Source organism: Schistocerca cancellata, chromosome 7 (assembly GCF_023864275.1).
Source record: "Schistocerca cancellata isolate TAMUIC-IGC-003103 chromosome 7, iqSchCanc2.1, whole genome shotgun sequence".
Taxonomy (NCBI): Eukaryota; Metazoa; Arthropoda; class Insecta; order Orthoptera; family Acrididae; genus Schistocerca; species Schistocerca cancellata.
In genome coordinates, this window is record NC_064632.1 from 19,301,349 (window position 1) to 19,325,850 (window position 24,502).

At 39.5% G+C, this 24,502-nt stretch overlaps 1 pseudogene; it reads right to left on the reverse strand.

Moving 5' to 3' along the window:
• Positions 1-16,150: 16,150 nt before the first annotated feature.
• LOC126092410 (uncharacterized) overlaps positions 16,151-24,502 on the reverse strand; it is a 125,161-nt pseudogene continuing 116,809 nt past the window's right edge.

The window sequence follows — 24,502 nt, forward strand, 5'->3', positions numbered from 1 at the left end:
GCGTGAAACTTGCCCGCACGCGTTCAACCGTTTCTTCGCTCACTGCAGGCCGACCCGTTGATTTCCCCTTACAGAGGCATCCAGAAGCTTTAAACTGCGCATACCATCGCCGAATGGAGTTAGCAGTTGGTGGATCTTTGTTGAACTTTGTCCTGAAGTATCATTTCACTGTTATGACTGACTGATATGAGTGCATTTCAAGCACGACATACGCTTTCTCGGCTCCTGTCGCCATTTTGTCTCACTGCGCTCTCGAGCACTCTGGCGGCAGAAACCTGAAGTGCGGCTTCAGCCGAACAAAACTTCATGAGTTTTTCTACGTATCTGTAGTGTGTCGTGACCACATCTCAATGAATGGAGCTACAGAGAATTTATGAAATCGCTTCAATCATTTGTAATAGCCCTGTACTATGTTTCAATTGTGTAATATTTAACACTGGCAAGTCAGGGCATATTTAGTTAACGTTGAAGTCAGAGAGCTTTTTTTTGTCGTGCCGCTGAGCACGGGAGCGCGCCAGCGGGTAGTAGTAGCAGTGACGCTGTGCTCGGAGTAAGACGTACAGTCGAGTGCTGCTAGTCCTAGCTGTGTTACATCTAACGGCTAGTGTGTGGATCTAAGTACGACGGGAAAGTAATGGTCGGCATATCTGGAAGCATGGCCGGGCAAGTTATTATGGACTAAAGGGCACAGTGCTGAAGAAACGAGGGCTTAAATGTGAAGAGCACTGTGGGCCCAAATCGCAACAGTAAAAGCCCGCTGCCACATTGTGTCGCCGCCGTGGACTTCCATCGATCCACCGACAACGAAGGAAGTAAGATCTACGTAATTTTCGTAGGATAAAATTGTAGAAGGCTTGCCAGTGACTGTGCTTTTCTCTGAAGTTGAACAGTTAATAACAAGCACAACACAAGAGTTGCAGTTACATTCCACCCGACAATAACACCAAGTAGGTTCCTTCCGATCCTTACCTTATTGAACCGAGTGTGTCACGCCATTATCAAGATAAAATAATTGATTATCAAATTATTTGCACAGACGGTGAAGAGTAAATTTCAGACTGTTTCGAACGATTGGTTATCGTAGTTAATTGTTGCACTTAATAAGCTTACGCCAACCATAGCAACTTAATAATAGACTGAAATACTAAATTTGATTATTAAGATTTATTTCAATTCATATTCAGCTGAAGTTAGTTCAAGGATATTTCATGGCGCTATAAAGCTTATTCCACCTGACAATCGCCCAATTAATGAATTATTATAATTCAAAACATAGTTAATCAATTATTGGCAATATATTTCATTATCAGTAGATTAAACTGTGCGTAATTTTAAAGACAGAATGACAGTCCATTATTCAAAATCTCGATAGATAATTATCTGCGTTGTCAGCATTGCACTTAGCTGACAAATTATGAACAAAATAATTATCAAAATAGTTATTGAGGGTTAACCATTAATGTTTAAGTGTAGTTAGATTGTTATGACATTATTTTGTATGACATGAGCCTGACACAGCACTTACGTATAAGTTACCGTTCCACCTGCTTCGTTACAAACAGTAAACTTTATTTTTGACGCAATTATTCACGTACTTAACAGTACTGTCGCTAATCAGTTGAGCTGGCGACCGATTTTTTAATTGCTTTTACAACTTAATCATTTCTTCCGGCAAAATTTCCACTGGAAAAATTTATTTCCAAATTATTTCCACTATTTCATTTACCGATAGTTATTGAATGAAATTACTCATTCAATAACGGTCAAGTTATAACGTCTCCTGCTTCCCGCGGAATAATCATTATTTACTTCGGATTCGGATGCCTTATCCCGTCACGGGTCAAAATTCATAATTCACGGTGATTGTTAACTTGTAATTTCGCAAATCCCGGGAAGCAGGGGGGTGTTATACGTGGAATGACACTTTTAAATTTTTATTGAAACTAAACATTCACTAGCGATTACAAATTATTAAATCATTAATCACAATCTTGCTTTTTCAGTATACATTCTGGAAATACGAATATATAGCAAATAACCTTCAATTAAATAATTCACGGAAATTCGAAACTACGCTAGGTACACAACCGCCACGCAGCATACAACGGCATATGGCAGCGGGATAATACTACCGACAACATTTACTGCAGATCCAGACATTTCATCAGGTAAGCTGAAAACAACCATAGTTAGTTCCTGGAAACGAACATCACTAATGGCAGATACCCACAGGATTTTACCAAGTTGGGAGGAAATTACAATGACACCAGTGGGAGACTTGTCTCCTCCAGGCACTATTCGTACTTTTTTAAACGCTAACACAGTGGTTACACGTTACAATTTAGTCAGTCATGTAGCATTAGAAATTTACACAAATCTCAGATACCCCTGGACACAAAATTAGCTCAAAAAACATGTGCTAATAACAGGAGCAAAACAACCAACGCCATTTTTGAAAATAGGATACCCCTTTAGCGTACTTAAAAACTAGTTTCTACCTACATCTGTATCTGAGTGTTTGTCTCTGGAATGAGAACTTTTAACATCACTCCACTTATACCACATACGAATAACTCATTCCTCATCCGTCTATCCCAGGCGTGAGATATAAACTACACGTACATGTAATCAGAAAGATTATGGCAATAAAAGAAACGGCGCGATATAATCAAATAATTCCAATTGCTCCTAAAGGTGACAATTGTGTGGTGTAATGACGGCTGTTAGCATCAAAACGTTAACAGAATAATGATTCGACACCACTAGTGTCGACAACAGTCAGCATAACTACAAATGTGGGCATGCGTTATAGAGCGTGGAACACACGATTAGACGTACCGCCTTAATACTTTGGTGTCCATAAGTCACCCAGCATACTACTGTCGCACAAAATCCAACAATCTCCGCCTCAGGCCACAGCTGCACGACATCTTCACGTGCACATCCGTCCGTGACATTTGGATAAACGTTGATCTCTTCCAAGATCTACTGAGTGCCTTTGGGCAGACAAATTTGCTCGCAAACCGTACTGACAATGCCCAGAACAAAGCAGCCGTCTCCTCGTACCAGCTCACACCGAGCGTCAAACGCACTGGTCGCCACAAATGTGCCACTCAAGGGCAAACCCCTCGTGCTTACGATTATTCCACCATTAGTAGATAAGTGATATAACAGAGTTACTAAACACGGACTTCCGAAATGCCTTCAAAAAAGAAGACGAAGTAAATATTCCAGAATTCGAATCGAGAACAGCTGCCAACATGAGTAACGTAAAAGTAAATATCCTCAGAGTAGTGAAGCAACTTAAATCACTTAATAAAACAAAGTCTTCTGATCCAGACTGTATACCAATTAGGTTCCTTTCGGAGTAAGCTGATGCATTAGCTCCATACTTAACAATTATGTACAACCGTTCGTCCGACGAAAGATCCGTTCCCAAAGACTGGAAAGTTGCACACCTCACACCAATGTTCAAGAAAGGTAGTAAGAGTCATCCACTAAATTACAGTCCCATATCGTTAACGTCGATACGTAGCAGAATTTTAGAACATATATTGTGTTCGAACATTATGAATTACCTCGAAGGAAACGGTCTATTGACAAACAGTCAACATGGGTTTAGAAAACATCGTTCCTGTGAAACACAACTATCTCTTTCTTCACATGAAGTGTTGAGTGCTATTGACAAGGGATTTCAGATCGATTACGTATTCCTGGATTTCCGGAAGGCTTTTGACACTGTACCACACAAGCGCCTCCTAGTGAAATTGCGTGCCTATGGAATATCGTCTCAGTTATGTGACGGGATTTGTGATTTCCTGTCAGAGAGGTCACAGTTTGTAGCAATTGACGGAAAGTCGTCGAGTAAAAGAGAAGTGATTTCTGGCGTTCGCCAAGGTAGTTTTATAGGCCCTTTGCCGTTCCTTATCTATATAAACGATTTGGGAGACAATCTGAGCAACCGTCTTAGTTTTTTTGCAGATGACATCGTCGTTTATCGACTAATAAAGTCATCAGAAGATCAAAACAAAATGCAAAATTATTTAGAAAAGATATCTGAATGGTGAGAAAATTGGCAGTTGACCCTAAATAACGAAAAGTGTGAGGTCATCCAAATGAGTGCAAAAAGGAACTCGTTAAACTTCGGTTACACGATAAATCACTCTAATCTAAAAGCCGTAAATTCAACTAAATACCTACGTATTACAATTATGAACAACTTAAATTGGAAGGAACACATAGAAAATGTTATGGGGAAGGCTATCCAAAGACTGTATTTTATTGGCAGGACACTTAGAAAATGTAACAGACCTACTAAGGTGACTGCCTACACTACGCTTGTCCGTCCTCTTTTAGAATACTCCTTGGCGGTGTGGGATCCGTATCAGGCAGGACTGACGAAGGACATCGAAAAAGTTTTGTATTATCGCGAAATATGGCTGAGAGTTTCACAGAAATGATACAGGATTTTGGCTGGAAATCGTTAAAAGAATGGTGTTTTTCGTTGCGACGGATTCTTCTGACGAAATTCCAATCACCAACTTCCTCCTCCGAATGCGAAAACATTTTGTTGACACCGACCTACATAGGGAGGGACGATCACCACGTACGGAAAGATATAGGTGTTCATTCTTTCTGCGCGCTGTACCAGATTGGAATAATAGAAAATTGTGAAGGTTCCTCCGCCAAGCACTTAAATGTGATTTGCAGAGTATCCATGTAGATGTAGATCATTTGCTCGACAGAGTTATCCAATGTTCAGTATCCTCTCCCAAATTAATCGGTTATTGGACATTATGCCACTAACGTAACACTAGCAGTATCTTACAAGTTTGTCACGAAAAACGTCACCCATGCAGCAGAAGCAAACTTGATGTCAACCTAAAAAGTATTGTAACTTCCTTGCGTGCTCTGTAGTTCTTTAGTGGATACAGGGGCAAGGAACAGATGCTGTTCATCTGCAGAGAATTTAGATCTTTTATTCAACATATAATATCAAATCGCAAAAAGTGATTCGACGCTTGGTCACTGTAGTTGCAGCATCAGTTGCTAACAGTAGCTTTGAATGCTGAAACATACGGATTCACAAATCAGTTACTCTTCAGTACTATACTTATTTAGTAGATCACGATCCCTGGCCACTATGAAAGTCTGGCGAACACACAAAATAAGCAGTTCTCGTAATATGCAAAGATCAGCACATTCCTCAAACTGGGGAACTATCAAGAATGGGGTTCCACATGGGTCGGTCTTGGGTCCTTTGTTGTTCTTAATATATATTAATGACTTGCCATTCTATATTCATGAAGAGGCAAAGTTAGTTCTCTTTGCTGATGATACAAGTATAGTAATCACACCTGATAAACAAGAATTAACTGATGAAATTGTCAATAATGTCTTTCAGAAAATTACTAAGTGGTTCCTTGTAAACAGACTCTCACTGAATTTTGATAGGACACAGTACATACAGTTCCGCACAGTAAATGGTATGACGCCATTAATAAATATAGAACTTAATCAGAAGCATATAGCTAAGGTAGAATATTCCAAATTTTTAGGTGTGTCCATTAATGAGAGATTAAATTGGAAGAAACATATTGATGATCTGCTGAAACGTTTGAGTTCAGCTACTTATGCAATAAGGGTCATTGCAAATTTTGGTGATAAATATCTTAGTAAATTAGCTTACTATGCCTATTTTCACTCATTGCTTGCATATGGCATCATATTTTGGGGTAATTCATCACTGAGGAATAAAGTATTCATCGCACAAAAGGGTATAATCAGAATAACAGCTGGATTCCACCCAAGATCATCCTGCAGACATTTATTTAAGGATCTAGGGATATTCACAGTAGCTTCTCAGTATATATAATCTCTTATGAAATTTGTTATTAACAACCAAACCCAATTCAAAAGTAATAGCAATGTGCATAACTACAATACTAGGAGAAAGGATGATATTCACTATTCAAGATTAAATCTAACTTTGGCACAGAAAGGGGTGAATTATACTGCCACTAAAGTCTTTGGTCACTTACCGAATAGTATCAAAAGTCTGACAGATAACCAAGTATTTAAGAAGAAATTAAAAGAATTTCTGAATGACAACTCCTTCTGCCTCATAGAGGAATTTTTAGATATAAATTAAGAAAAAAAGAAAAACACAAAAAAAAAAAATATTAAAAAATTAAAAAAATAAAAAGTTGTAATATTAACTTAATTATGTTGTTAAATTAACTTAATTATGTCACGTATTGGAAAATTTGACTCATACATCATTACGAAATATCGTATTCATGATCCATGGAACTAATCTAATCCAGTACAACAGCCACTGGAGCTACGGGGAGGGGATGCTTGCATCTCATTGGCTGCGGTGTAATCGCCCGTGGCAGCGCGCCAGCACCGCGGTGGCGGCTGTAGGAAACACGGCGATGGAGCTGGCGGCGCTCATTCGTATTTGAAAGTGCGGCCGGATGGATAACGGCCAATACCGCAAAAAGCATCTATAGAAGGTGGTAACGGACACACGTGTGGTAGTCACAACAGCTCAGCGCCAATTCCCATTTCTGTCTCTAGCGTTTCGGTTGAATGATTTCGATATCTCTATAATCAATCAGGAGTGAAGTCATTTTACAGCTAGTTCAAAACGAGAGTATAAGAGAGGGAGTGGGTGGATGATATATACCAGCGTATGATAAACCCCTACCCTCAATTTCTCTCCTTCATACCTCCTCCGTGCTACCACAGATGACGTGTCACTCATGTCATTTGTACTAAGACTGCAATAAACGCGGGGTGCCTATTTGCATCCACCGCCTTGAGTGGAATGCATAAGTTATAACTAATGTTCACAATCCTGCAGTTTTCTAGTTTTAGTTTAGTTTTAGATTTAGTTATGTCATGTTCCATAGATCATTTTCCCAATTATTTTATCGATATGATGTGGAACAATTCAGATTACAAGATATATTGAAACCTTCCCGTCTTCTCTATATCTCTCTTTTTTTTTTACGCAACCTTCCCTTCTACAATAACCTATGAAACCTTTCCTTAGGATTTCTATCTCTTGCTTAATAATAACAAATGAAATCCTCCCTTTGAAATTTATTCTCTTTCTCAGACTTCTCATACAAATGTAATTTATGCGTATTAAAAGCGATTTTCTGATTATTTCGACGAAACATAGAATGTGTCGTCGTCGTGGCCCTCAGTCGTTATCTACAATAACCCAAAACTGATCCTTAACTTTTTTACTGTTACTGGATCGCCATCTGACTGCTACATCGAACTGCGACATGAATATACTTACTCTGGTTTACTATACTCTATTAACTGCTGGTGGGCTGTCATAATAAGTGGCTGTATTTATTACCAAAGCTGACGTTATTCTTTAACAGCAAAGCTGACGTTATTCTTTAATTTATTTGACTGAAGTTACGTAACTCATAGTTACACCTTTTCTTGACAACAATAAAATTTTTGCAAAGTTTTACGTTGACGGTTTTTGGGATGGATTATAATCAGTAATGCAACATTGCTGGCAAAAATTAATTATATTCGGAAAACGCTTCAAATATTTACTGTTGCTAATGAAATGATTTTATAAACGTTCAAATTGGACTTACTTTTTACAATAATCTTACAACTAGCATTGCGCAAACATACCTTCAGTAGTCTTGAGTTTCGCAAAGAAAATAATTCAATAATATTAGTTCCTCTTACGATAATAGTTACCTGATGTCTCTGTTCATCCGTTTATAATCTCTTGTAAATCATAGCTGGTGGCTGGCAGGCACACTACTCCTCTCAACATCTCGCTTCAGACCTGCTACCAACTCGCTTCACATCTCGCTTACTACTGACTTCCTACGAACGCTAAAGTGCGGTCTCTCCTGCCAACAATGCTTTCTGGTGCAGACAATCACTGCTACCAATACAAAATGTATCAATGCGCGGTCTTTCCAGCTCTTTTCTTAAAATGTATCCATACGCGGTCTCTCCCGCCCTTTTTAAAATTATATCAATTTGCGGTCTCTCTTGCCAACAATACTTTGGCGCAGATATTCCCTGCTACCACAATTATTTCCAACATGACAAATATTAATTATTCTTACTTAATCCTATTAATAAAATATAAACATCTGTAAGTAGGCTGTTTAGGTTTTCTTATTGGCAACGTTACGTAGCGCTCTGTATGAAAATCACTGGCTGTGTTGTGTGTAGTCTGTGGCTAGTTTGCATTGTTGTCTGCCATTGTAGTGTTGGGCAGCGGCAGCTGGATGTGAACAGCGCGTAGCGTTGCACAGTTGGAGGTGAGCCGCCAGCAGTGGTGGATGTGAGGAGAGAGATGGCGGAGTTTTGAAATTTGTAATACTGGATATTATGAACTGCTATGTATATTATGATGTTTCAACACTATTAAGGTAAATACATTGTTTGTTCTCTATCAAAATCTTTCATTTGCTAACTATGCCTATCAGTAGTTAGTGCCTTCCGTAGTTTGAATCTTTTATTTAGCTAGCAGTAGTGGCGCTCGCTGTATTGCAGTAGTTCGAGTAACGAAGATTTTTGTGAGGTAAGTGATTTGTGAAAGGTATAGGTTATTGCTAGTCAGGGCCATTCTTTTGTAGGGATTTTGGAAAGTCAGATTGCGTTGCGCTAAAAATATTGTGTGTCAGTTTAAGCACAGACATGTATAATTTTTCTAAGGGGACGTTTCACATCTTTCATAAATTGTGGTTTGACAATAGACAATAGAAATCTACACGTCTTACAATATATACACACATGAATAGTGCTAATATTAATATTACTGAAATTTTCAGTTCTACACGTACAACTACATTTAGAGGTACAATTTTCTTTTTTACGATTTCTGAAACAGAAACTCATCCATGGAGTAGAAGGAGTCGTCCAAAAGAAATGATTTTAAGCTATACGGTATTTAAAATTTGATCTGCTACCTGCCAGACACTTTATGTTGTGAGGCAAATGATCAAAGATTTTTTGTTGCTGAATAATGTACTTCTTTCTGAGCAACTGACAGCTTCAATAACGTATGGGAAAGGTCATTTTTCCCTCTAGTGTTGTACGTATGAGCATCACTGTTCTTTGCGAATTGAGATGGATTATTTGTAACGAATTTCATTAGCGAATATATATACTCTGATGGTGCAGTTAAAATACCTAACTCCTTGAGAAGGTGCCTGCATGACGTCCTTGGGTGAACACCACTAATTATTCTCACTGCTCTCTGTTGTGCAATCAATACGTTATGTCTAAGTGGTGAGTTACCCCAGAAAACAATTCTATAAGACATTACTGAGTGGAAATATGCAAAGTACATTAGGAGGCTGATCTGTTTATTACCAAGACTAGCGATTATACGAAGAGCGAAAGAAGCTGAACTTAGTTGTTTGAGAAGCTCAGTAATATGCTTCTTCCAGTTCAAGTTGTCATCAATGTGAACGCCCAAAAATTTGGAGAGATCTGCCCTGTTAACTAGGCCCTGTTCATATGCTACATCAATTGTCGGTATGACTCTATTCGGTGTAAAGAACTGGATATAGTAAGTTTTTTCAAAATTAAGGGAGAGTCCATTTTCTGAGAACCACTTAATAATTCTTTGGAAGACATCCTTAACAATACCTTCAGCTGCTTTTCCTGGAATGGGATTTATTATAACACTCACGTCATCTGCAAAAAAGTGCTAGTTCCGCTTGCTGAACGTTAAGCAGGAGGTCATTCACATGAATGAGGAAGAGCAGAGGACCTAAAACTGAACCCTGTGGGACTCCCGTTAACTCCCCATTCACTAGAATATACCACCCTCCCAACATTATTCGTGCTATTCAGCACAACGTTTTGCTTTCTGTTCATTAAGTATGATTGAAATCAGCTGTGTGTATAGCCTTCAATTCCATAAAACCTGAGTTTTTCTGAGAGTGTGACTTGATCCACACATGTACTTGTTGTCCCCTACGTAGAAATGAGTACGTAGGTTGTGAGTCCATTACCTTGAGGCTGTAATAAACTATTAGCGAGGAACAGATATTTCATAAATAATTAAATTTCCAAGTGGTTTGTTTACACGGGATGCCACTCGCTTTTTATTAGCAGAATACGAGACACTGCACAATTATATTCCACTTTAAGAATCACAAATAATCTCCAACCTTCATACCTCGATAAAAACAAAACAATGATTTGCATATTTGCGTAATTACTAGCGAATTGTTCTCAGTTACATATCAACAAACCATACATCGCTAATAAAGTCTTAACCCGATGCCGACCGCGGCAGACAACGTCTGTCCTTCGAGATTGGCAGTCCAGCTCTGATCATAGAGCCGAACCACTTCGCCCGCCATCCAATTTAGGCGCGATCCGAAGATCTCCGAAGTGCTTCGTCTGCCTTTTCGTTTAGCAGTTGTGATGTAATGGAATGATAGTACGTAGAGAGGTGCTTTAATATGAAATGCAAGTAAGTCCGCTGTTTAGTTTTTCTAATGTTAATAACAGAAGATTATCATTTTTGGGCGCAAATTCCGAATGCAGCCAATCGTTGACAAGGACCTCGATGCCCGTACCGAACAAAAGATCTGTCATCGGTAATTCACATCACATTACGTTGTCTTCCCACTGCTTCCGTCCCAACTTCTTGTACCTGACTATGATGGCTGTAAAGTTAGAAATAATACAGTTTTGACTTACATTGTTTTTGAAAATAATACTCAAATATAAATGAGTAACGGAAACTTTTAAAAGATATTCGCTGCAGAATGACAGTACTAATTATGTGAATTAATGACTTGCAGTTATTTTATTGAATTCAATTTGAAAGAGTAGGTCAGATGGGTGATGTACAGACATGAAGAACTGCTTTCCTTTTAAAACATACAATTTTAGAAATAATATGCCGGTCGGTATCATTCACATCCCTGGTATAAGGTAACGTAGGAAGGGAAGAAAGAGAGGTCATAGGGTGGATAAATATCGTGTGGAATTTCATTGTCTCTGGAGGAAACAGGCTGAAGTTCCGTTGGGAAAAGGTATGGACCGTGTTTCTGGTACAACGTACTGTAGCTGGAAAAGGGTTGTCGCGGTGGAGCTGGGAAGCGTAAGATATACGCATGTCCTCATTGCATGCGACGACGGGTTGAATTTGATGAAGTGCTTAGAGAGTGGATTGGGAAGAGGTAAACAAATACTGAAGCTCAGGCGGACTGCATGCCGTTTAAAAATTTAGACAGAACGGTGGACCTTTGGTGAACTGGATAATCGGGAAACACTGGCGTATGTGAGGACAGATACCATCAACGTTCAGTAGTTGTGGAGGACGCTGAACAATGTGGTGGCAGTGTGGCAGTAATATTGGTTCGCTGTTGGATAGAATGAAGACAGGTGGAATATTCCGGAGGGAAGCTACACCAGGTAGAGGTTTAATCTCCTCTTGAATGCAGAGTGGTTTTGTATAAGAAACAGGTTACTGGACAGTTTGTTCCTGAAACTGAGTTGGATAAAGATTTAGTGTTATGCACAGGTAAGCTGTACCATTCGGAGCGTGGAATGCCAGAAGTTTGAACGTGGTAGGGAACCTAGAAAATCCGGAAAGGGAAATGCAAATGCTAGATCTAGATACGGTGGAGGTCAACGAAGTGGAGTAGAAAGAAGATGCCAGTATCTGGTCTGAAAAATATAGGGTAATATTGAAACGTCCCCTTTGAAAAATTTATGAATTACTATGCTGATAAACCTCTTACATTATTTGATTTTCAAACAGCTGAGCAAAACTGAACGTACTCAGACATTTCTCTCTTTACTTATTCTGATCATCACCAAACTGACACACAATATTTTTAGCGCAACGCAATCTGACTTTCAATAATCCTTACAAAAGAATGGCCCTGTCTAACAATAACCTATACCTTTAATGAATCACTTACCTCACAAAAATCTTCGTTACTCGAACTACTGCAATACAGCGAGCGCCCCTACTGCCAGCTAAATAAAAGATTCTAACTACTGAAAGCACTAACTACTGATAGGCATAGTTAGCAAATGAAAGATTTTGATACAGAACAAACGATGTATTTACCTTAATAGTTTTGAAAAGTCATAATATATATAGCAGTTCATGACATCCAGTCTTACAATTTTACTGTCTCTGATGAATACACATCCAGATCATCCGCTCTCAAAACTCCGCCATCTCTCTCGCCACATCCACCACTGCTGGCGGCTCACCTCCAGCCGCGCAACGCTAGGCGCTGTTAACAGCCAACTGCCCAACACTAAAATAGCAAATTCCAGCAATGCCACCCAGCCACAGACTGCACACAGCACAGCCAGTGATTTTCATACATAGCGCTACGTGGCGGTGGCGTTACCAATATAAGAACCTAAACAGCCTACTTACAATATAAATGGCAGCAGAAAATGGTATAAGGGGATTATGACTCGTTACGACCAGGAAATTAGGGTGGAGATTGAGTTATTGTCAACAATTCAGTGTTAAAGATATTTTCGTCAGAATCGACAGCAACCAATACCGACAACGACAGCTCAGGTAAACACGCCGACATCGCAAGCAGGAGCTGGAGACATAGAGGAAGTATATAAGAATACTGGACGTATAATTCAGCCGTAAAGGGAGATGGTAACTTAATAGTCATACGGACAAGAAATGGTGCTGTAGGGGAAGAAACAGGAGAAACAGAATATGGATTTAGCAGTAGGAATGAGAGAGGAAAAGGACTGTTTGCGTTCTGCAGTACATTTCAGATGGTAATAATGAATATGCTGTTCAAGAATTACAAGAGGAGAAGCTGTACTTGGAAAAGGCCCGGTAACTTTAGGAGATTGCAGCTGGATAACATCGTGATCAGGAAGAGAGTCCGAAATCAGATACTGGATTGTAGGGCGTACCCAGGAGCTGACAAGGACCTAGGTTGCAATTTAGTAGTAATGAAGAGTAAACTGTAAGTTTAAGAGAACCTTCTGGTGAAACCACTGTGGTAGGAAATGAGATTCTGAAATACTGGGGAGTGATGAGACTCCTTCGAAATTAGCTACAGGTGTGGATACTGTGGTAAGGAATACCGCAGCAGGTAGTTCCGTTAAAGAGCAGCGGATCTTTCTAAAAATCGCAATCACAGATGTTGGACAGTCAAACATAGGTACAAGGAAGATACCTGCGAATAAACCTTGAATAACAGGAGAAATACTTCAAGAGATCAGCGAAAGAAGGAAGTACAAGAATGTATAGGCAAAGTAATAGAGAAATAAAAATCAGAATGAAATAAACAGGAAGTGCAGGGAAGCCAAGGCGAAATGCCTGCAGGAAAAATGTGAAGAAACCGAAAAAGAAATGATCGTCCGAAGGACTGATCCAGCACATATGGTACGAGTGCGAGGTCCAGAATAATGTCTCCGAATGTTTTATGTCATAAACCTTAAAGAAGTTTTTAATAAAACAAACTGTATCAACATTCTACATCTTTATTCTTCATGTCTATATATCCATCTCAACATAACCACCCTGGGGACTAACGCATTTCTCCCAACGAGGGACCATTGTGCTGATACCGTCACTGTAGAATGTTTGAATTTGTTCACGGAACTTCAACCTCATCTCTGCTTACACAGTTTGATCACTATCAAAGTGACGTCGAAGGTGTTCTTTACGTTTTGGAAACAGATGAAAATTTAATGGGACCAAGTCTGGACTGTATGGAGGATGATACACAACAGCGAATCCAAGGCGTAGGTCGTTGCTGACATCGTAGCGCTCGTGTCTGGTCTGGCATTGCCATGGTGAAGGAGGGGGTGGTTCATAAGTCGACGGCCTCTTCGAATTCGTGCTTTCAGTTTTCTAAGGGTCTCGCAGTGCCTTGGAGAGTTTATGATGGTACTTTTAGGCATGAATTCCAAATGCTTCTTACCGGAAATCTATGAGTATGACTTTGCCTGCTGATGGCATGGTCTTGAACTTTTTGGTGTCGGTGATCTTTTGTGGCGGAACTTCATTGATGTTCTTTTGTTGAGGTTAGCACCAACGTTTCCTTCTTTATGAGCACCAAAACCCCAACGTCGCACATTACTGATTATACAATTATCCCCATACACAGTTGTCATTCTTCTATGTATCTGAATTGGAGGCACGTTTCGAGCGCTTAAGCCGTCGGCACACGGACCGTCCATCCGAACGTTGAGCGTTGAGCGTGCCGAGTTTCTGACGTCATAGCGTGGAATAGCACGCTCTGGAGTCTTTCCGAACGTGCAGAGCAATATCTGGCGTGTCAGATATTCTGAGCGTGCGTCTGAGCGTTGACCAATGAGAGGGCATAACGCCAGCCAGCTACGTCACACGCACGCCGTCTCCCTTCAGTACAGATTTGTGAGGCGCCATATTGGCATTCATTTCAAGCCTATATGTATATATGCCGTTTCTGAGCACCTGCAAATTGAGAATCACTGGAAAACCCCTTGTTAACAGTGTGATTCGTTCCAATAAAATAACGAGAAACATCATATTCGTGGCAAAAGAATTATTGTAACTGGCGTATTATGAGAGTAGGCTATTTGAAGGCAGTGACACACTGAATATACACCCATAACGCATTGTCCTTGGTACAATTTGTTATAATTAAATTTCAATTAGTAACATATCTACGATTAAGGTTTTAAGCATGGGGTAACATAATATGATTAGAAATAGAAGACGTGTTGTTGCTTTAGGATAAGGAGTAGTGTCAGTATTCTGAATTTAGTTGTTGGTTGGGGCGGTGGTTCGTGTCTTGGCAAAACCTAATTTTTTTTCCTAACATTCGCTCTTTTATTAGATTCTGATACTTTATCATTAATTTAATATAAGTATATATTATAATATTTGAAGTTATTTAAATATAAGTTCACCTTTTTTTGACGGGTCACTGTTCGATTGGCTTAATCCACAGGACAGCTTGCGCTTCTTTTATAAAGATATTTTGCTCCTTTTTCTTTTACGATTCGTAATTCACATGTTGCAAAGATTCTGCTACTGGGTAGGAACAGTGATCAAGTAAGACTGACCTTCGGGTTTTACTAAAATGTGTGAATGATGAAATACTGTTTATCTTATGCGGAGAAGTATTCCAAATTTGTACCGCACTGTTTGTAATGCAACTTTTATAAGCGCATATCCTTATTGATTGGACGTGGTACTTTCCTTTTCGTGGACGACGGAGAAAATGTGCGTTTAGTAGGGCTAACGTGGGAATTTTACGCTCGCCCGTTGAGTAAACAGTGTGATTTACGAACATCCCTCAACTGCCGCTGGAATGCGTTGCGATCGCGTATACCACGTTGGGGCCCACGGTGCGTACCGTATGCACAAGTCGCGTCGTTCCTGTGCGTTCAGCAGCACGTTGAACTCGGCACGCTCAACGTTCACGTTCGACAGCACGGTCCGTGTGCCGACGGCTTTAGGAACTCTATTACAGCACGCTGTTTCTCACACACTGCCATGCTACACCCTACAGTTCATACAATTCCGCGCTCTCTAGTGGCAGAAGGTTTAACTTGTGTCAGTGAAGCGGGAAAGTCAGTAATACGCACGACATGTAATACCGCAATCGATACTGAAAACAAAATAAACAATTCAAAGTACGTAGAAAAGTCGAAACAACAATCGGTGAAATGAAAATCGAGGGTGGAAACATTAATTATGCAATGAAAATCCCACTGTTCAACATAGAAATGAGAATGGATAGGTAGAAAAAGTATATTGAATGCCTGTATAGGGGTGAGGAGTTTTCTGATGACGTGATAGAAGAAGACGGAGTTAATAGGAAGGGATAGGTGATCCAGTATTAGAGTCATAATTTATAAGAGCTATGGAACAGATGAGATCAAATACGATAGAAGTGATGTACGTATAACATTCCATCGGTATTTCTAAAATCACTAAGGGAAGTGGCAACCAAGTGAGTATTCAACTTGGTGTGCAGAATTTATGAGACAGCGACGTGCCTCAAAGTTTCGGAAAAATCCCATTCACACATTTCTAAGGCAGCAAGAGCAGATCTTCTTCTCTTCTTTTCCTTCAGCGTTTGTCCCGTGTGCCTGCGGGGTCCGCTGCAGGGGTCCGTTGTCTCCATTTAGCTCAGTGACAGGCTGCATCTGGGTGGATGCTTACGCATTTAAGGTCTTTATCAGCCCAACGTTGCTTAGGTCGTCCTTTGGGTCTTCTGCCGACGACTTCAAGTGTGTAACGCCCAAATCATCGAAGACGACTCTCACGCATCTTTTCTTGGATCGGTGCTACACCAAACGGCTGTCATTGGAAACGTGATCTAACTTGGTGAGGCTCGCTGATCCCCTTAGCATCTTCGTTTCCATTAAACGTGGGCGGTGTTCTGTCTCAGCTGTAGTCGGCCGGCACTCACAACCATACAAGGCGACTAGTCGGACGACAATGCGATAGATTTTTGATTTTAAATTATCTTTTATCCTGCGGTCGCAAGTGACTCCGGCTGTTGTTCGCCACTTCCTCCAGCTGCCTGAGTTCTGGTATTGACCTCTTCGGTGAGTCGGCCGTCCACTGTGATCGTGGAACCAAGGTGCTTAAACTTACTCACACGAGTCAGATCTTCACCATTAATCGTGATGGTTCCCATTTCATGTCTGTCTGATGATATGTACTCGGTTTTCTTCAAACTGAGGTGCAAACCATGTTGCGCCAACCGGTCATTCCATTCTTGAGTTTGGCCCTGCAGATCAAGCTTGTTTTCTGCTGCCAGCATCACGTCGTCAGCATAAAGTAGGGTCCATGGTAATGGCCAGGGCAGGTCAGCTGTCACGGTGTCCATTACGAGAATGAACATAAGTGATGGTAATGCAGAACCTTGATGGACGCCGACTGTGATGAAGTCCTTGGATGGTCCTGAGGTTGTACGGACATAACTTCTTGGCTGTGCATAAAGAAACTGCAACCAATTAATAAGCTGCTTTGGCACATTATGTTGTCGAAGTGCTAGCCAGATTCTTCACAAATCCTGCTTGGTTTTTGAAAATCTGCAAGAGCAGATAAATGCGAGAAATAACGCACGACCAGCTCAACAGCTCATGCATCGAAGTTGCTGACGGAAGTAATGTACAGAAGAATGGGAAAAAGTGAGGATTTATTAGGTAAGGACCAGTGTGACTCTAGGAAAGACAAAGGCACCTGCTAGGAAGTCCCGACGTTGCGCATGGTAAAGCAAGCAAGACTGAAGAAAATACAGGGTGCAAGGATATTAATAGGATTCGCTGATGACATTAGTGTTCTCAATGAAGGTGAAGAATAATTGCAGGATCGGTTGGATGGACTGAACAGACTAATGAGTACAGAATATGGATTGAGAGTAAACCGAAGAAAAACGAAGGTAATGATAAGTACCGGAAATGAGAACAGAAATAAAAATATGGAAGTATCTAGTGAGATTAGTACAGACTCAGAATACGAAATAATTTGGGTGCAGATAAGTGTTAAGAGGGTATCAAATATAGTCATCGAATACGTCTATGGAACCCTGCCTGAGAAACAGTAATGGAGAAACAGTTGAGGGGAAACTAAGAGAACGGTTCGCGTAAATTTCCTGGTCGTGTTGTAGTATTGGGCGGCTTCCCACTTATAGACTGGGAGACTCAAGGGATTAGGACGTGTAATAGGGACAGAGAATCATGTGAAACTGCGCTCAGTGCCTTATCCGAAAATTACCTTGAGCAGTTGTTCAGCGAAACGTGAAGAAAACACCTTAGGCCTACTGGCGACAAACAGATCCGAACTTTTCGACTCACGTAGCTCAGAATACGGATTCAGTGATCATAAGGCCGTTACAGAATCACTGAATGCGGTCGTAAATACAAAGAAAGGCGAGAAGGTCTTCACTTTTTAGCAAGATCGAAAGAGACAAATTTCTAATTATCCGAAATGTTATCACGAAAATTGCATTTAAACACTGAAGATCGACGTTGATCGTTTAGGATCAACGAAGAAACTTAAAGTACATCGTACTATACGCTTTAGACAAGTATGTCCCGAGCAAAATTGTGAGAAATGGGAAAGGCCCTCCGCGGTTCGACAACCGTGTTGAGAAGCTGCTACGAAAGCAAACAAACCTTCACAGCAAATTTAAGGGTAGCCAAAGCCTCAAAGACAAACAAAAATGAAACTAAGCCAGAATTAGCGTAAGGAGGGTTATGCATGAAGCGTTCGACGAATACGAAAGTAAAACTCTAGCTACTATCTTGACAAAAAACCCAAAGAAGTTCCCGTCTTATGTTAAATCAGTAAATGCATCGAAGCCATCTATTCAGTCACTCTGTGACCACAATAGCTCCGAAACAGAATTACACAGAGAAGGCCGAAATAATAAACCATTTACAGAGGGAGGTGACACTATAGATTCTCCTTTACATCGTCGCACGAACGAGAACAGACCGATATTGAAATTAGTGACGAGGGATGTAAAAGAAAATGAAATAGATCACTAGAGTAATGACACACGAAAGTACTTGCCCCTATTCTAGCAGCAATTTAGCGTAGATCTCATGAATAGCGAAGCGTTCCTAATTATTGGAAAAAGGACATGTAATTCCCTTTTTCAAGAAGTTCGTCGAACAGACGCATAAAACTATAGACGTATATCTCTGACATCGGTCTCGTGTAAAATTTTTGGAACATGTTTCATGCTCACGTACTATGATATTCCTGGAGACCGAAAATCTTCTCTGCAAGAACCAACTTGGGTTTCGTAACCATCTTCAGCTCGCTCTGTTCATCCACGAGACACAGAAAATACTAGATACAGGCGCCCAGGTAAATACCAAGTTATTTGACTTCCGAAAGTCATTCGATACAATTCCATACCGCCGCCGAGCGAACAAAATACGAGCGTAGGAAATATCAGACCATCTTTGCGACTGGACTGAAGAGTTTCTTTGCAAACACAACACAGCACGTCTTTCTGGTCGGAGAGAACAGAAGTTTTCAGACATAAAAGCAAGTAAGGACGTGATGCAGGGGAGTGTTTTAGAGCCAACACTTTAGACACTATTCTAGGAGTGTCCCACTCCCAGGCTGGATATTCCTGTTGTTTTGTGAGGATACTGAAGCGGATTCTCCGGTTCGGATGTACGTAGTTGTAGTAATTCGGCGAAGCAGCACGATGGATGGGTGTTTCTGCTTGTTCGAATGACACGACGGATTACTGGGCGTGACAAATTTTGCCCTCTGGTTTCAGGATTAGGGTCGTAGTATTTCGCCCCAAGAAAACACAGTACGTTTATTTGTCCCTTTGAGCTTAGGTGCAGCTTTTGATAGTTGTTAATTACGTGCGGGGTTAAACGGTAGATCACACACGCTACACAACGAGCAGCACCCGTTAGATAGTCTCGCCTACGCAAAATCAGATCACTTTATTTTCTGTTTCGACGTAAGTATCATTAAGCAGTGTGACTGAATGAAATTTAAAATGTTTGACACCACAAACAGTCGTGAAGCCACAGTAACTAAAACAATAAAATTTTAAAAAAGTCACATGACTAGTTTCGACTCACTGAGTCGTCATTTTCAAATGTAATCACAAACATGGAAAACTACAGTAACAATTGCAACCATACTTCTTTCAAATATTACGAAAAAAACCTAAGCAATGGCAGCAAGAACGGGTTACAGGATGTCACGACAGTTTTTAGTTGATCAGTCATTTCACACCTTAATACACTGTAGATGAAAACTGCATCAGGATGAAAGACATTATATACTCTTCCATTATGTCCTGCAGTGACGCATTTCGCAAAGAAAGGCTCACACATGTGAAAATTAAAAAAAATATGCATTTAACTAAGATCATGGCGAAAGCTGCCATGAGAGAAGTAGTTATCATTGCCCCACCGAAATTTTATAAGAGCACGCAATCATACTGTGTCCTGCTAAAGAAACCTTACAAAGACGATGCACTCCCATTTTCTAAAAAAAAAAAAAATTGATTTAGTTACTGTGGCTGGACAACCGTTTTTGGTGTCAAATAAACATTTCTTATCACTTAATTCAGATCCGATTGAAACGTTCAAGAATTTAGATATTTTCCTTTTCTGCCTTTATCGATAGGCACGTTAAAGTTATTGAGCAAAATATTAATTATTTTTCGCAGCTAGCAAACAGTTACGTGAAACTAGAGGTTTCTGACTATATGTTGCATTCAGTTTCCCCAAACACTTGACCAGCAGATAGCCCAGCGCTCACTGTTTGAAAATTCCGATAAGTAAAGTTGCAAAAGTCACCTTGACTTCACACAATATTAGTTTCTTTTAACTGTACCGATTCTATGTTTCTCTGTCCAGTCTAGAAAACACTACTTGATATTCTTTAATTACTTTCAGTTTTTAGGGAAATACTTCATCTTATGGGAAATGAAATTTCCGTCTTAGCGGTTGATTTAACTTTTCGTAAATGATCGTATACACGATTTAAATGAATCTGGCGTATATTGTTAAATATTTCTTTTTATACGCAAATCACACAAGCAATCACCTACAGAGTTATCCAGAAAAGAGGATGTCTAACACGGAACAGAACATAACCAAAAAACGAGAACATATAATGATTGTCCCTGTTTAATCTACTACGAAACAATCTAAGGTAGGAAGTTATAACTTCTTAAAGGGAGTAGGACGTCGAACGGGCCGACTTGGAGCAGGAGAGGCATCACAGTACATTTCCAGTGTCTATACTTTTACAAATAAATTCATAAAACTTTGTCAGCATCACCAGGAAGGATTCAGGATTCACACTCACTGCAGTGGAAGTTCGAAAACATAACAAAATAATTTTTTTTGCGTGTGAAAATTCATCATTTTTTCACTTACTTGCTGCTATAGGTACACTTTTCTTCACAAGTTAGAGAGATTCTTCGATGAATTTTGCACAGCATGCATACCATACTTACAGGTGCATGAAACTCTAGAATTTATTTAATTTATGAAAAAACGAATGAGCTGTTGCATTTTAAACTTCATGTTTAGAAAAAAACACAAATTTTGTAGTTAATTACCTCAATTTTTACCACAGTTTTTAATAGATTTGGAAAATTCTAGAGTTTCATACACCTTTAAGTATGGTTTGTATGCTGTGCAAAATTCATCGAAGAATTTGTCTTATTTATGAAGGAAAGTGTACCTATAGCAACAAATGCTGCCATTAGTAAGTGAAAAAAAATGATGATATTTCACATGTAAAAAAATTATTTCGTTATGTTTTACAACTTCCACTGCTAAGAGCGTAAATTCTGAATTCTTCCTGGTCATGCTGACAAAGTTTTATAAATTTATTTGTAACAGTATATACAGTGGAAATTGAAATTTCCTGTGGTGCCTCTCCTGTTCCAAGTCCGCCCATTTGACGTCCTACCCCCATTAAACTTTTGCATTCTTTGCCTCTTTCCTTCACCTTGGTTTACATTTATATTGAATATTTCCAAATATTTTCTCGAAAACTTTTACTGAAAGAAAGAAACAGCTAATATAAGCTTTATTACGCTTACCAAAAATGAGCGAGTGGTTATAACAGGTTGAGGACATGTGGGGCGCTTATAAAATAAATAAAATAAAAAATATTATTTAAATATTAATTATTCTATCTGTATGATGGTGATTGTGATTGTAATTGTAATTAATATTTGCTTATCTGGAACGTGGACGTTTAATTATTCGGTATCAGACGCTTGACAATGGCTTTCTCGTAAAGGCAATGTTATTCGTAGTTGACCGTGAAATAAAACTGAAATAATCGGACTTCGTAAATAAATCGTTTCCAAAGACTGCTGCGGTAGGTGCGGACTCATAATCTAAATCTCAATATTTCAATAATTTGCCAGCCATGCCAATACGTCGTACAGAGGTGATTGTCTACTAAACATAAAAAAGTTACACAGTTAGTTAAATCAGATATATTCAATGAATAAGCCTTCAGTTCATAATCCTACTTACTTTTATAAATATAAATTCTTTACAGAATCGAGTGCCTAGTCTGGTTGCAACTCGCAGTATTCTTCTATAACATGAAATATGGCGGTGTGCCAGACAATAGAATAAAATACGTGTTTCTCGCACCACTTCTACCAGAGCTCTCTCCTTTCTTAATCAAACATAAGAGTAACGTAATTGTGCTTTTGTTTTATCAGTGACACAGCGCTGCAGTTGTGTGCCATAGGCTTTATTTATTTGTCACTGATTATTTATTTAATTAATATTTCGCGTTTCCGAGGAAACTCACGCTCGGCATGCAAATGTGCCTTTATATTGCCCCCTGAATTGCGAGGCGAAAGGACACACCTGCAGGCGAGCAATTCACCTAAAGGCACAAGAAAATCTAAGTTATCTACAACTATTTACATGACTTACATTATACACATTATATACAAAATTTGAATGATGCGGGTGCGCCGTAAAAGTTCTTATGTTGGCAGATAGAGTGCGCGCATGTGCAGAAGCGTCTGTGTGACTCCGGCACTGCCGTTATATCGTACAGTTAGATCACGCGGCACAGTATTGCAGTTCATATTGTTCGTGTGCGCGCGTTTCTCAGTCGTTGCACAAAGAAAATATTCAACCAAGATTACATATGAAGACTACATTCTATGACAGGTAACTTAGTTTTAAATTTACAATATTTGTTATAACACAATACAACTTAGATTGTTGAATGTTCTTAGTTACATAGTATTGTTTTGAAATACTTCAAAGAAAAATGTCCGTATGTTTCAGGTGCGTTGACCTATACACATCGTGTCGTTATTACAGTTCATATTCATCTGTTGCACAATAATTTTTTTTATAGGTTAGTATCGTCGTGGTAAAGTTTTTTTTTTTTGATCACAGTAACATCGTTGTATAACAACGTGATTAATACATAAGCGTGTCCATTTCCCATTTCCATTATAGTCGTTGTGATGCAGTTCGTTGTGACTAAAGGCATTGCTCATTACAGATCAGACGTGACCCGTCGAGTAATTGGTCCACGTGCAGTTCGTTTTTTTTTTTTTTTTTTTTTACATTCCGTGGAAGCTTGGTTGCAGAACCTCGGACGGCACATAGCTGGCGTCGATCCTTGGACAGTCCAGGTAAGAGTGTCCGTCACATTTCGAGAACATTTCATTCCCTGAAGTTCCAACCAAAATTCTTCCACCCGTCGTGTTGTTTTCTGGACAGGCACTTTGTGTCCATTTAATCCAGTTAACATCTTGAAGTTAGGTATTGTAGTAATGTCACTAGACGATGCACGAATTATGCCCTTCACATTTTCAGTTTTTTTTGCTGAATATAGCTCACCTAAATGTTCGTAGTTATTAATCAAAGAAATCATTCATCGCGTTTACATAGATACGCTGCATAATGAATGGCATTAACCGTTTCTTTCACATAGGTTTCTGCGTAGTAGCAGAGTTAGTAATGTTCGTTAATGTCCGTGAACAGAGGTTCACTATGCAATGTCTTTTTGGCACTCGTTTTGTTCAAATTTTTTACATAGTAACAGTTACATGATGCATCAGTTAAAAAAAATAAGTAATTATACATACACACGTCACATATTTTCTTAGCATAAACATAATACAGTTGCACATAAACATGTTTGCATCATCATTACATAGCTATAGGTTATTACATTGTGTCACGTGATGTCATCTGAAATTAAGATAGGTTAGACACAACATTCATTACATCAGTAGGCAAGACCAGGCGTTTTCACTACTCAATAAATATTCAAAATAGTAAGAGAGAAAAAATGTTCGATTCCTCGCGTTTTGTGCGTGTGTGTAGAGTGTCTGTGTGGCCTTGACTACTGATAGATGCTTTTCGTGTTGAGAGATGTGCGTCTAATCTATTTCTCAAAGTAAAAGATTGCTTCACAGATGACGTCTGTCGGTTCGTCAGGTGTCATACCAAGTCAGTGGTACCTACAATAACAAATGTTCCGTGAAAAATTAATATATCATTCACTGCTACGTAATCATAAATTTTATTTTGATATCCCGTCTTCCAGGTGGTGGCGCGCGCTGAAAGAAGAGTTCTTCTGCCTTCAACTGCGACTCTGGAACCGCTGAAATGAAAATTTCTACACTACTTATTATCTGTATTGTAACAACAGAGTTTTTCGAGTTGCTTAGCAATATTTTGATGGGTATGACTTTGACATTATTCAGCATGAAATGCTCTAAGATCTCGGTGTGCGTATAGCCCAATAATTTTGTTAGTTCTACGATGTTGTAACAGATACGCACCAGGATGCGGTATGTTAACAATTATATAAGGTCCTTCATATAGCAGACGCCACTTAGCGTTGCGTCGTTTGAGTGCTACAGATTTATGATGAGTACGAAGTAGTACAAGCATTCCTACCTCGAATTTTTGTTTTCTTTTTATTATGTTTCTGTGATGTTTGTTTCGTATCTGTGCGTGATGTGTCAGCGTAGTC